The sequence below is a fragment of the Crotalus tigris genome, unplaced genomic scaffold (genome assembly GCF_016545835.1).
Source record: "Crotalus tigris isolate CLP2741 ecotype Arizona unplaced genomic scaffold, ASM1654583v1 scf7180000018525.42219311030:4301911, whole genome shotgun sequence".
In the NCBI taxonomy this organism is placed as follows: Eukaryota; Metazoa; Chordata; class Lepidosauria; order Squamata; family Viperidae; genus Crotalus; species Crotalus tigris.
Window position 1 is genome coordinate 2,544,868 of NW_024097057.1, and position 13,327 is coordinate 2,558,194.

Consider the following 13,327-nt stretch of genomic DNA (forward strand, 5'->3'; position numbering starts at 1 on the left):
AGGTTTGTTCCAATCTAGGAAAATTTCTTAGTGGTCAATGGTTCCTCCAACTGCATGCAGGGCCTGCCAGGGTAGTGCAAACAGTACTTTGTGAGTGGGATAAAGGACGGAATCCAATGCTCTGATCCCCACATACAGAGCAAGATATTCCCACAGCCTCTCTTTTCCAGCATACTTCAGGGTGGAGCATAACTTTGCTGCACCTTCCCCACAGTCATCCTCCTGCTGTAGAGGCTGTGAGAATGGCCCATCCCCAAGGGATGCCCTCCATGGAGTGCCTACATGAGCCCACATTGGGCTTAGACTCCCTGCATCCAGGGTGATGCTCAGCACTCACTGGGAAACAGGAGAGCTTCTCCGAGAACAAGAAAGTGCAATTGTGCCAGAACCCATTTCTTGCTAGCAAGGATGAAACATCCTTTATTTGACTGGGACCTTCTTCTCCTGCTCTTCAGAGTCTGGTCAACTCTCGCTTCAGATGTATTTTTTTCCTCCCTGACCCAAAATGCCTGCTGTTCTGAGGCATATTTTTAAAAAAGCGAAAAAATGTACCAAGCCAAACTGTCAAATAGAACAGTTGCTGGAGGTTTCTGCACAGTTGTAGCCTGACCCCGAACACCATAAAAAAATTGCCTCAGATATTCCAGTTAACTGGGGGCCAATATATGCCAGAATAACTCCACCAGTCTCTCTCAAATTAAATGTCAAAATACATTTGTGTTTAGGAGGAGATTCTCACTTAGCCGGATCAGTCTATATGTCGGTATCCAGCAGCTACAAGTCATAAATTTTAGAGACCTGCGTAATTACATGGCAGCAACGCTGCCACCCTGCAAATAGCTGCTTTTTCTCCTCCTGGGAAAAAGACACGGGATGGAAAGAAAGTGGGAAGGGAGTCAGATTGTAGCCCTGGGCCGTCCTGAGTTGCACAGTTCCAGGAACTCTTTCCAAGCCCTTTAAAAGAACTTTAAAACAGAAAGAGGCAGAAAAGCAGAAACCTTCATGAAGGGTGAATGCATCTGAGAACCTGTAAGGCACATCTGGGCAAAGCCTGAAAGCAAACTCTGCTTGTACATCAGGACTCCATTTTTCAGCAGAATTTCAGACCACACTCAGTTACATTAGCTCTATATTATAAATTCACATATAAAGAAATCAGTAGGGTTTGCAGGTGGAAGATTTCTGAGAAGCTGCCAAAAAGCTTCCACTTTTGGCAACTTCGATGAAGGCAACAGCAGGAGGCGGCTGGCTGAGAAGACTAACTGGTAATAAATGGATAGAAAGAAATCAAATAAAGAATTATGGATTATATTACAAATCAAGCATCAATGCAAATTGCGCATCTTCCAGATTTATCTCTGCTTGCCTTGCATCAGGTCAGGTGCTACGGAATCAGAGTCAGTCAGAATCCAGTGGGGAATAGCAGCTGGAGCAGGTCCAAAGAGGTCACTAAGGAACCAGAGGGAAGGATCCGGGAGGAGCAAATCTTGCAAAACCACGATCCAGACAAAGCTTTGAACCAAAGGCAGAAGAAGAGCAAAATGGCCGCCCTAGCCAGAATAGGTAAGTGGGGTTCACTTTTGAAGGAAATCAATCCTGCACCATTCCAGGAAACTGGTTCCAGCTGGTTGAGATTAAACAGAAGCAAATATCCCCAAAGAAAAGCTGCCTCTCCTGAAGGATATGGCTGGTCATAATCTGGGCTATACCTGTTATGTATCAGATCTACTGTGTATCTCCATCCATGGACATAGCTGCCAAAATAAACTGTGTAAGAATTCTGAGAGTTGGTCCACACATTTTGGCACATTTTATGAACAAATACTGTGCATAAAGAACCAGTGAGGTCAAATGTACCTTCTAGCCGATATCTTTTGGCACAGGGATGGAGAGCAGGATGCAGCTGAGTCTAATTGCAAGCTGACATGTCCAAATCCCATTTGGGCACCAAGATCAGAGGAATCACCTCACTCATGAAAAGGCGCCTCTCAAAGGGAAAAGAGTTTTGAGTCAAATCTACATGGGAAACTCTTTGTTTATCTCAAAAGTCAGCTACAACGTATCTTCCCATTAAGGTCCCTAGAAACAAAAAAGGATCATGGTTCTTCAGGATCCATGTAGTGCTAATGGACCTTGGACGGACATCCAAGCATCCATGATTTGAGACACCAAAAATTACAATTCAAAGTGTGCCAGAGGATGGGGACTGACTGACCTTCAAGGGTTGCAGGAACTGCTCTGCTGCCTCTTTTTAAAAAATATTTTAGAATCAGCGTTGATGAAATAGGCTTCCAACAGTTATGGATTATATTGTATTCTTTTTACTTTAAACCTTTTTGTCCTCAGAAAAATGGTATTCATTCCTTAATAAATTCATTTATACTAAGGACAATAGAAGCGTGTTCCATTTTAGTTCTGTAATCACGAGAATACTAAATTTAAATAGGTTTAATATATGCACTGTGCATTCAGAATATACCATTTGTAAACAAAAACAGACTTAGCAATTTTCTTGAAGATTGCCAAATTGCAGAAATTGTCTGCTTCAGAATGAAATTATACCCATGATTATCTAAAGACCATGGTTCCATCCTTCGGTTCCATTCATAATGTTGCCATCATTATGGACTTCTGACATGCTAACGAAAGTCACACTGATAGCTTTCAAGAACGCAGTAGCCTTAACAGGGCAGGGATTTTTTAATGCAACATAATTCTCTGGATTTGCAAACGGTGCCATAATGCATCAGATACAAATATAATTTTTAATCTTATGAAAGTGCATATTGATTTGCAATTTTTAAGGAGAGTATTTGAGTTTGGCCTGTCAAAAGTTCAGAGATAGTATTTCAGCCAATACCCTTCCCAACAATTACATGCTGTCTATGATGCAATACTGTAACAGTCAGCTTTGAGGACAACATAGGAGGAGAGGGTAAGACGGACCATGGACGGTGCAGCAGCTTGTTTAAAATTATGGTCACTAGCCAGTGTGTCTGCTGGCGATTATGGAGAGGCACCCAACCTCTGTTCCAGACAGATAAATATTTAGAGTCTTTCTGGTTCAAACAATGACTTCATTGTTATGACCTGATGAGTATAAATCTTGCAAGAATCTGCAGCCTGTGATAAACACATTTGGATCATGTACACATCCTTACACTTTCCCCAAAGGACCCTGTTGAGCATCTTTGAACTTCTAGTGGTGAGTAAACCTCCTTCACTCAACCCATTAATCACTAATTGGATTAGCCAATGAGCATTGATTCCCTTACTATCAGATCATGCAAAGATGTATAGAGAAACATCAAAGGAATAGGCCGCCTTAGCTTTTTTCTTACCCTTTAGGTTCTTTCCACTTGGGCTGTCTCCAAATCCTCACACAGATTTCTACCAAACATGGGGAAAGTCTATTCCTGCCTCCTGGGACACTTTTTTAGGAGGATCAGGAAGTGGCCCGTTAGAACATTGCATAGGGTTATAAAAATGATCATTGGGTAGATAAACCTGAGCTGCTTTTGATTAACTCACTGATTCTCAACCTCAGAAAATTTAAGATGTGATAACTTCAACTCCCAGAATTCCCCAGCCAGCATTCTCGGAGTTGAAATCCACACATCTGAGATTGGGAAGTATTGAGTTAACTGAATCACCCTTTAATCAAATGGCCCCGTTTTTTTGGGGCTTACATGAAAAGTTGAGAAACATTAAATATGGGCTGGATGTACACAACAGAAAAGGCTAAAATGAGATGTGACGAGCGTGCAACAATTAGGTTGCATTTCTGCAAAAGGCCTCTCAGCATAAAGTCAAATGGAAGAAAGCAGGGAAGCACTGAGTGGCACTTAAAAATATCCACCTTGCTCCTAATCAGTTTCACAAAGTTGGCAAAGGAGCACTTCCCACTGGCACATGCCCAGCTGGGCACTACTCCTGGCATTCGGAATGCACTTTTCATAAAGTGCACTGCCGAAAAACAGAGGCTGATTAAAACACTGCACCCATTGCTTTCAACAAGTTGAGCCTTCAGAGGCAGCTTCTGATTCAGAAGGCTGAATGAGAAATTAAATCATGGAAACTGAACAGACCTCAGTAAGTCTGTGCCTAATCATACCTGGATTTCTTTTTTAAAAAAAAAATATATATATATTTTTAATTTTAACAAAAAGTACTTAAGACACACCGTGGTGTTTGGGTAAACAAACATTTCAAGGTAAAAAAAACCATACATAAATAGCTCAATACATTCACTATCATACCTGGATTTCTGAAGCAATGCAGCAGGCTTCCTCAGGAGTAAGGCCAACAGAGGAGACCAGAACTGACTTATCAACAAACTCCTAATATCAACTGGTTGCCATCCCATTCTTCTCTAGCCTCGCAGCAAAGGAAACAGGGGCTTCTAAGTCAATTCTTCCCACATTTAATTTAAACCAATGATTAATTGGCTGCATTCAGACAAGCCTTATCCAGTTGTCCTGTCAATCCATTTTCTAAGTTTGTGCAATATACTGAGTTAGGTAGCGGCCAACCAGCCTGAGTTCACACAATATGCTAAACTGGAAAAATAACGCAACCACATTCAACCACATCAGATTCCGGTAGCATCCGATAGATCTTCACCGGGCAAACTCAACTAAGTGCCCAGAGCGAAGGCATCTACACCTGCGGGACACGCATCCTGCAATCGACCGGCCGTCAGACTGGGACGCCGGCTCCAAGGTGAGACCGGTGCCTCCCAAGCCTTCTCAAGCCCCAAGAGCGGATGCTTAAGGGCGTCTTGGAGGCCTTAGGGAATCCCGTCCGCCCCGCCCCGTCCCCGAATTTGGACCCGCAACGCCCAACTCCGACCCAGAGACTGAGAGGCAAGACGGTCCGACGCGGCCGGCCGGCCGAGTGTTTCCCGACGGTCCGCGCCGAGCCCACCCCGAGCTGGTCGAAACAAGGGTCCGTCAGCTCCCGGGTCCGGACTGGGAGCCGAGGAAGACCCGCCACACCCTCGGCCGGCAGGCCGGCCCGCGAAACGGGAGGCTGGGCGCCTCTGACAGGAGATTTTAGCTCCCGTGGTGCCCGCCCCCCCTTCTGCTGAGGCGAAAAACTTTCTTCCGAAGCCTCCCCGGCTTCGAGGCGCCCTGGTCCCCCCCCAGGCGCGAAATTGCCGCCAAAACACCCGTGGCTGGCTTCGAGGGCTGCCGTCGCAACGGAGACTTCCCCAGCCCCGGGGCCAGGCGTGGCGAGCTGTCGCGCGGAGTTCCGCAGGCCCCGCGGACAGCCCTCTGGCCGCCGAACGCGTCCCGGCCGGGACAGGGCAGCGAGCGCAGCCGGCCGGGCCGGACCCGGCAACGGAGCCGCCACTTACCTGGGTGAGGCGCACCGCCGTCCGCGCTGGTCCCAGCCGAGCGCTCAGGCGCCGCGCATCTTGCCGGTGCCCGGTCTGCCTCCTCCACCGGCGTCGTCGATGGCCAGCGGCCGCCCGGCTCCCGTGCCTGACGGACGAGCCGCGAGCGAGGAGGACCCTGCGCGGAAGAGCCGGGCGCGAGGGGAGCCGGGGCCGGCAGCGGCTGGGCGGGTGGGGCGGGGCGGGGCTGCCTTTGCTTGCCGCCGCCTTCTTGGAAGCTGCCGGCGAAGAGCTGCTCTCCGCGCCGCAGGCAGACCGAGGAGGCCGCCGCCTCCGCCTCCGCCTCCTCCCTCCGCCTCCGCCATAGCAACCCGCAGGAAAGCCGCCCACCCCCCGCCAGGCCGACGCGGGTGGCTGAAGCGGCGCCCTCCGCCCCGGCTCCCGCCTTCCGGTCAGCTGCGTTGGGCGCGCGAGAGCGGGGGCGCGCGGGCCCCTCCCCTCCTCGGGCGGCACCTGCCGGGGCTGCTCCGCGCCGAAAAGTCTTCGCGCCCCTCAGCGCCAGGCGGCTCCCCCCAAAGTTGCCAGAACTCGCGAGTTCCGCGAAGGGGCGCCGCCGCCAACTGCGGGACGCGGAAACTTCGGCGCGCGATCGGCAGTCCGCAGCGGAGAGCTCGCCGGGCGCCCCGTTTGCTCCAGAGGGCGGTTCTAGCCCAAGGAGCTCGCGGGCTGCGAGGCGACGGCTTGGGGGCCCGCGCGGGGGCCCCCATCTCGCTCAAACGATGCGCCCTCGCCTCACGACGGAAGGACGCCGGGGCCGGGTTGGCATGACGACCCGATGGTGCCCCTGGGGCCCACCTCCTCCCTCCGCCCCGTCGACTAGGCAAGCCGCGGAGGGCCAAGCCGCCGTTCCGGCGGGGAGAAGCAGGCGGGATTCGGGGTTTTTCTCTCAGCAGCCGGGCCGGCGCCTTGGAGCAGCCCGGGCTGGAGGCCCCAGAATGTAGGGCCCCACCCGGGCAGCTTCCGCAGGGGCCAGAGGCGGAGACGCCCCGGCCAGTCCGCTCCCAGCTCCTTTTAAGGACTGGATTGGAGAAGACAAGGCCAAAATCCAGGGAGTGTTCGGGGAGATGTTTGTTTGTTTGTATGCGTCTACTGTCAATGTAAGTCATTTGCATAATGTCATAACTGAGATTGTAAATCATTGGCAGTAACACCTCAGTTTAATGGACAGACTGAAGAAATCTGAAGTGAGGATTTACCGGCCTGCAGGAATTGAGCTGAGCAAAAGATGGCACTGAAGAGACAAATGTGAGATTCGGGCTCCACCCCTTTTATATGCATCTTAATCAAGCTAGTATCAAAAAGAGGTGGAGTTTTGATTGTAGTCTCAGCTGCCAGCTTGACAGTTTTACAACACCCCATGGACACGCCTGCCCCTTTGCCCCATCTCTCTGCTTTGCCACTGTTTGAGCTGTGAGGTTACCACGGAGGGGCTCTCACCATTAGGGATCCCACTCGGAGGGATTTGCTCAGGAGCCAGAATGATGCACTTCTGTCCTGCTTAAACCGTTACATGCAGCCTGTGCCAAAGAGATGCATTTAGATCAAGGGGATCTTTTTTAATGTAGCATTTCCTCCCCACAGGACATAGTCCACATAACAAACTGCTGAATTATTCATCACCTATAGAGGAAATTAATTTCTAGGGGAGGAGGTATCATTTATACTTTTTTAAAAACAAAAACAACAAACCCATAATGGCGTTTTTGCTTTCATTCGGCTTCAAGATAAAAGAGTCCAGACCAACGAATGCTTTTCAAACCCCAAGCCAGAAATTCCCAGGTGGAATTGCAGTTTGTTTTTAGTTACCTGGGCAGAAAAATACATCTTAGTTGGAAGCAGAAAACCTCATCAAACTGGTTGTACTTTATTCCAGACATCACTCTCTTTTCATACCATCTCCCACTTTAACAGTTAACTAAATTTTGATTTATCATTTTGCAACTGACTAACCCAAGATCCATCCCCCAGAGGGTGTTATTGTGAGGAATGGCTGGAAGGATAAATGCAGAGGAAGCTGGCTGAAGGGAGGTGCCTGGGGCTGGAAGAGGAGGTGCTTTGCCCAGAATCTAAGGAACCCCATGAGCAGAGATGCAGACCACATTTTTCCTTCTGGAGGGAAGAAAAGCTTTTTCAGGATGTGGGGAGAGTGCAGTCAACACACTGGGGCCAGTAGGAGATATACCTGCTGTAAGCCTTGGAGGGGGCCTTGCTCCCCCCTTAATTATTCCTGCATGAATTGAACCATCACCTCCTAGAGCAGAGGTGTGTACCATGTTGCATGTTTTGCACATATGGACACACACACTGATTGACAAGCCAGGATTTGTGATCAGGAAGGATTTGTTGTCAGAAAAGTCTTCTACACGTGCTGGCTGTGGAATTTGGAGAGTGAAATCCACCCATCTTAAACTTGCTACTGATCATGAGATTCGATTGGAATCAATCAGAATAGAGCTGGAAGGGACGTTGGAGGACTTCTAGTCCAACCCCCTGCTCAAGCAGGAGATCCTATACCATTTCAGACAAGTGGCTGTCCAATCTCTTCTTGAAGACTCCAGTGTTGGGGAACCCACAATTTCCAAAGGCAATTTGTTCCACTGGTTAATTGTTCTCACTGTCAGGAAATTTCTCCTTAGTTCCAGGTTGCTCCTCTCCTTGGTTAGTTTCCATCCCTTGTTTTTTGTCCAGCCTTCTGGTGCTATGCAAGACACTTGACAGTTTTCATTCTTTCCTGGGGACTTGTTGAAACGTTTCTCAAAACAGAGGCCAAGAGACCATGGGAATTGGGTTGCGACTCTCCGCTTGGTGTCCTCTCCAAAAAACTGCATCTTCAAAACTCCACATTGACTCCCTGGATCAGCAGGCTCCTTTATTGATCTGCTTGTTTGTTAGGCTTTAAATTGCCAAGTAACCTTAGCTGGATAATAAAAATATATGATACAAAGTACAGCGGCTCAGAATCAAGACAGAAAACAGGATGGTCATCAAGATGCAATCAGAAGCAATAAGAGTATCAATAAATACAGCACATAAAAACTCAATAAAGCAGGTAATAAAATGGCAAGAAGCTGAAAAAGCATTCTGAATGTTTTGCCTTTCTTTCCTTTTTTTAAAAGAATGCTTGGAATAAAAACGGGTTCAGCTAAAGCTGAAAGGACCAAAATGTTCCCCAAATGAGGTTCTGCAAATTGGAGAGCATCGCCAGAAGGACCCTGTTTCCTGCAATTGTCCAGCCTGCCTCTCTGGAGAGGGGTATCTGGCCTTGGGAAGATCATAGGCTGGGAAGATAAACAGGTGAAGAATTAATCTGAAATAGCAAAATGAAATCTAGGAACATGAATAGGCAGCACTTCGCCAAGAAACAGAAATCAAATGCAAAGAGAGAAGTGATTCCTGACTTGGTAAAAGTAGTAGGGAATATTCTGGATTTGTAGCTGACCACAAACTGAATGTGGGTCAGCCGTGTAGCATCATGTAGCATGTTGGAGAATGTGATTAAAAGTATAGTTTTCAAAGCCCATAAAGCAATAGCTCTACTGTGTCCTGCTTTGGTGAGACTCGACTGCCGGTTCCAAGTGTGGAATTTTAAGAAAGATTCAGGGAACAGAAGCAGGTGGCAGAGAAAGGCAGCCAGGATTTCTGGAGACAAAAGCTGCCTTCTGAGAAGAGAATTGCAGTGGGATGTGATACAGATAGTCCTTGACTTACAGCCACAATTGAGCCCAAAAATTTGAGTGAGTTTTGAACCATTTTACAACTTTCCTTGCCTCCATTGCTTAGTAAATCACAGCAGTTTATAAATTAGTAACACGGTTGTAAAGTTAATCTGGCTTCCCTATTGATTTTGCTTGTCAGAAGGTTGCAGAAAGCAATCACGTGACACGGCAACGGTCATAAGTATGAACCAATTGCCTTGAGCTGATCAGTCAGCAGAGTCAGCCTGCAATACTGCATTCTAACCACTGGGCATCATGGATGGATGGATAGAAGGAAGGGCAACAGCAACAGCACTTAGACCAGTGATGGCGAACCTTTTAGAGACTGAGTGCCCAAACTGCAACCCAAAACCCACTTATGCATCATCGAGTGCCGGGTGGGCGTGGCCCATTGGGTGGGCATAGCTTCGTTGGTAATGGCAGACTGAGTGGGACTAAAAAGTTCAATCAATTCCAACTTTGCAAGATCTTTTTTTCCCCTAGAAATTGAAATTGACTAATTGATTGAACCTTTTTTTTTTTTTTGCACACGGCAGTGGAGGCCTAAAGCGAAAAGGTTTTATAAAACCCAGCTGAAGGCCTAGGACTGGGGCGACGTTGCGCGTGCCCACAGAGAGGGCTCTGAGTGCCACCTCTGGCACTTGTGCCACAGGTTCGCCACTACTGACTTAGACTTATATATCGCTTCGTAATGCTTTGCAGCCCTCTCTGAGCGGTTTACAGAGTCAGCCTTTTGCCCCCAACCATCTGGGTCCTCATTTTACTGACCTCGGAAGGATGGAAGGCTGAGTCAATGTTGAGCCAATCAGGATCAAACTCCTGGCAGTGAGAGGAGTCAGCCTGCAATTTAACAACAGCTTCTACTCTAATGCCTGTACAGATAAAGGGGAATTGCTGCTTTGCACAGATCAAAAACCTGTCCTGGCCCCTCTCCAGCTGCAGGAGCGTCTTCCAGCAGCCCTGTGGCCATCGAAGCTGCAAGGCAATACAGAACAGCTGGACAAAACATCAAAAAACCTCTCACTGAGGCTTGGACAACAGAAACAATGTCCAGGATGGCACTAGTAATCGTGAACATACCAAGCATTTTTCAAAAAAATTGTTGAGAAATCAGGGGGTCAAAAAAGTCAATATGGTGCCAAGATCCTATGCTCAAAGCCATCATTCTGATTTGTTGCCCCCCTCCCCATAGCAGTGGCTAACTAGGCTGGATTTCTGCAGCCCAGCCAACTTGCTTGACATCCTAGATGGGCAAGTCTGAGAATCTCCATAGCCATCTGACAAGAGAGTTTGAATTGTCTGCATTCCCTGAGGCTGTTTTCTCTTCACCCTTCACCGCCACCCCCTCCCCCACAGCAGTCTTGATAAACAAGATAGCATGGAGGAAGGGGGCATGAACAGGCCTATTCATTTTATAGCTGAAGCTGGTTTAGGAAAACATGCCATAAAGTAAATGTGTTTGTTTAAAGAAGACTTTGATTCATGTCTGATCCTTAATACAAGGCCTCAGTGGATGAAATATGCCTTATCGGATCAATTCAGCCAGGAGCAAGTGGGTTGATTATTCAGGGTGTTTCAAATAAATGGATGGTCTTGCTCCTTCTGTGTATTTTGCAGATAACACTGGCGGTCAGTCAGTTCACACAACCAACCAGGGCATTTGCTAAAGGGGAGTCAAACCCTTTGGGAGCAGAGTGCTGCTTCCCTGGGCTTCAGAAGGAGACTGAGGCCACACAATATTTACGGGCACACCTGCCCCTAATTTCCTAGCCAGTGTCCATCATGCCCCCATCCCTGGCAGCCATATTCATGACATCTGATGCCCCAGCCCCAGCTACTCCTGTGACCAATGTCCCCCCTCCCCTTTGGAGCAGGGAAGCAGGTTATGAGGGTATTGATGAGTAGGGAATTGTTTCCTGTGTACATTATGGGTCGTGCATTGTGTTTGGGGATAACAGAATGTGTCTGTATGTTATTCTGTGGCATGCTCAGCCCACACCTCATCTTGTTTCTGCAAAGCTCATGGGAGCTGATATTTCTCCAACAAGGGCATAATAAAAGTGGGTTGACATGCATATTAAATCACTTCAGTTCTAGAGTTGGAAGAAGCTATTTAGATCAGGGGTCTCCAACCTTGGCAACTTACGACTTGTGGACTATGCTGGCTGAGGAATTCTGGGAGTTGAAGTCCACAAGTCGTAAAATTGCCAAGGTTGGAGACTCCTGACTTAGATGACCAGGTCTAGCTTCTTGCTTAGTGCAGAAACCCAGACTGAAGCCTCTTCATCAGCTGACTGCCTATTGCCTCAGGTCCACAACTACGAGAAGGAGCCCATCATATCTCTGAGTCACGAGTTCCTCGGTTGAACTGCTGTTCTTCAATATTCATTCAGAATCTGCCTTTCTGTAATTTAAATTCATTCTTTCATGTCCTGCTCTCTAAATGAGAGAAGATTTGGTCTTCTTCTTTGCCACTTCCTTTCAGGTAAAACCCTCAAGATTTATTGCAAGCTTAAGCTCTCTACAAAAATCTGAGCTACTAACGGTCAAGGGAAACGAGCAGGAATTAAGAAGACATTCAGGGTGGGCTGGACTTAGATCTCTTGCGGGCGTGCAGGGACTGATAACTTATGATGCATTTGACCCCTCTTTTGAGCTCAGCCTGGTCATCTCCTACATCCACTTTCTTTAATTCTAAGATAACATTGGTTTCCCTTAAGATCAAGAACTTCAACCAACCGGCCAGCTATTTTGGAATATTTGAAATACCTATAGGTTTTCCCATGACTTTTGGTAAGTCATGTACTCCATTCCTGAAACAGCTTATCTCTGGAACTATGGTTTATCAAATCAACATTTATAACAACCGACTAAGTATTTGTTGATCCAAAAAGATGGAAAAAGTAGGCTTAGAACTTAAAGCCTGGTAGGCATACATAATGGCTTTGATATTACATTTGGAAATCTTTATAAGGCCGCATTCATTCAAGTTCCCTCAGCTGTTCTTCATAAGATTGACCTCTAAGCTCCTTGGGAACTCAACATCTTGTCCTGTTTTGTGAAGTTTTGTGTTGGTCAATACAGCAATATAGCCCATAAGTCTCTTATTTTCTTCCCCTGAAAGCTCAGAGCCTGTTTCTCAGTTCCAGCAGTGTGGACTAAATTGCACAGCTCCTGCATCTCTAGTGGTCACCCTTGTCTCCTGAGTGTGTTCCTTTCTTTGATTCTTCTTCTTATGGAGAGCTGCTTCCTCTTCAGCTCTTCCTGATTGATGTGTTAAATCTCCACATTGAGACAACCCCAAAACCAACATTGCAGCATAGCCAGCATCTGCTCATGTGGGACAGCTATCAGCTCCCCTTACTGGAAGGGCAGCTGGGCAGAAACTGCCTGGGGGGGGGGGGTGCAGCTTCTTTGGCCTTCTGCAAAGCAAACGGATTTTGCCTTTCGTGGCACAAGCCGGAGATAATTATTGGCCCCCAGGGAGTGGGAAAAATAAAGCTGCCTACAAAAAGTCTCCGCAAATTCTCTCATTAAATGTTAATGGCAAATGCAGGTGGGAACATGGGCAATTAGCATGCAGTGCAGTATGCAACCTATTAATAATCTATAACATGGTGATTATATTAATTTTTTCCCGCTATGTTGAGATGCAATTGGATTTCCATACTTCTGAAAAGCAGGAGCTCTCTGCATAGTTCACAAAAATGAGATTGGAATGACACACTAGATTTTATATATCCAAAATCTAACAAAAATTAAAACATCCACAGAAAAAAAGAAAAGAAAAACCAGCTTATTATTTTTTTTTCTTTTTCTGAAGAGTACTCAAGATCTAACTAAAACCAGAATAAAATTGTACAAAGTCTATTATAACAACACTGTTCATATGTTGATTGGATTGACGTGGCTACCCAATTAACACACAATTCTGGGCAGTTAAACAATAAAACAATCACATTGACAGTTTAAAGCCTTTTTAAAACACTATGTGCAATGGAGCAAAAAATTGACAAAAGCAACTATCTTCCCAGTAAATGGGCTCAACATAGTTTGTATAGAGATCTGAAAAGATCGGGGCCATCCCAAACTCCACCAGCATAACATTTGCTGTCCCCGTTGCTGATCCTAAGGAGAAATTTCCTGACAGAACAATTAATCAGGGGAATGGCTTGCCTCTAGGAGCCTTCAACCCTGGAGGCTTTTAAGACGA

General features: G+C 46.9%; 1 protein-coding gene across 2 annotated transcripts in view; it reads right to left on the reverse strand.

The window, feature by feature from the left end:
• The window catches only part of CHST8 (carbohydrate sulfotransferase 8), a 97,251-nt gene extending 91,718 nt beyond the window's left edge, over positions 1-5,533 (reverse strand). The window contains exon 1 of one of the 2 annotated variants that reach the window (XM_039353702.1): positions 5,360-5,533. The gene's annotated coding sequence lies outside the window, so the exon portion shown is untranslated. Of the gene's footprint in view, positions 1-4,259; positions 4,786-5,359 lie in introns of those variants that run through there. The other variant, XM_039353703.1, reaches the window with a different exon arrangement.
• Between the last annotated feature and the right edge of the window lie 7,794 nt (positions 5,534-13,327).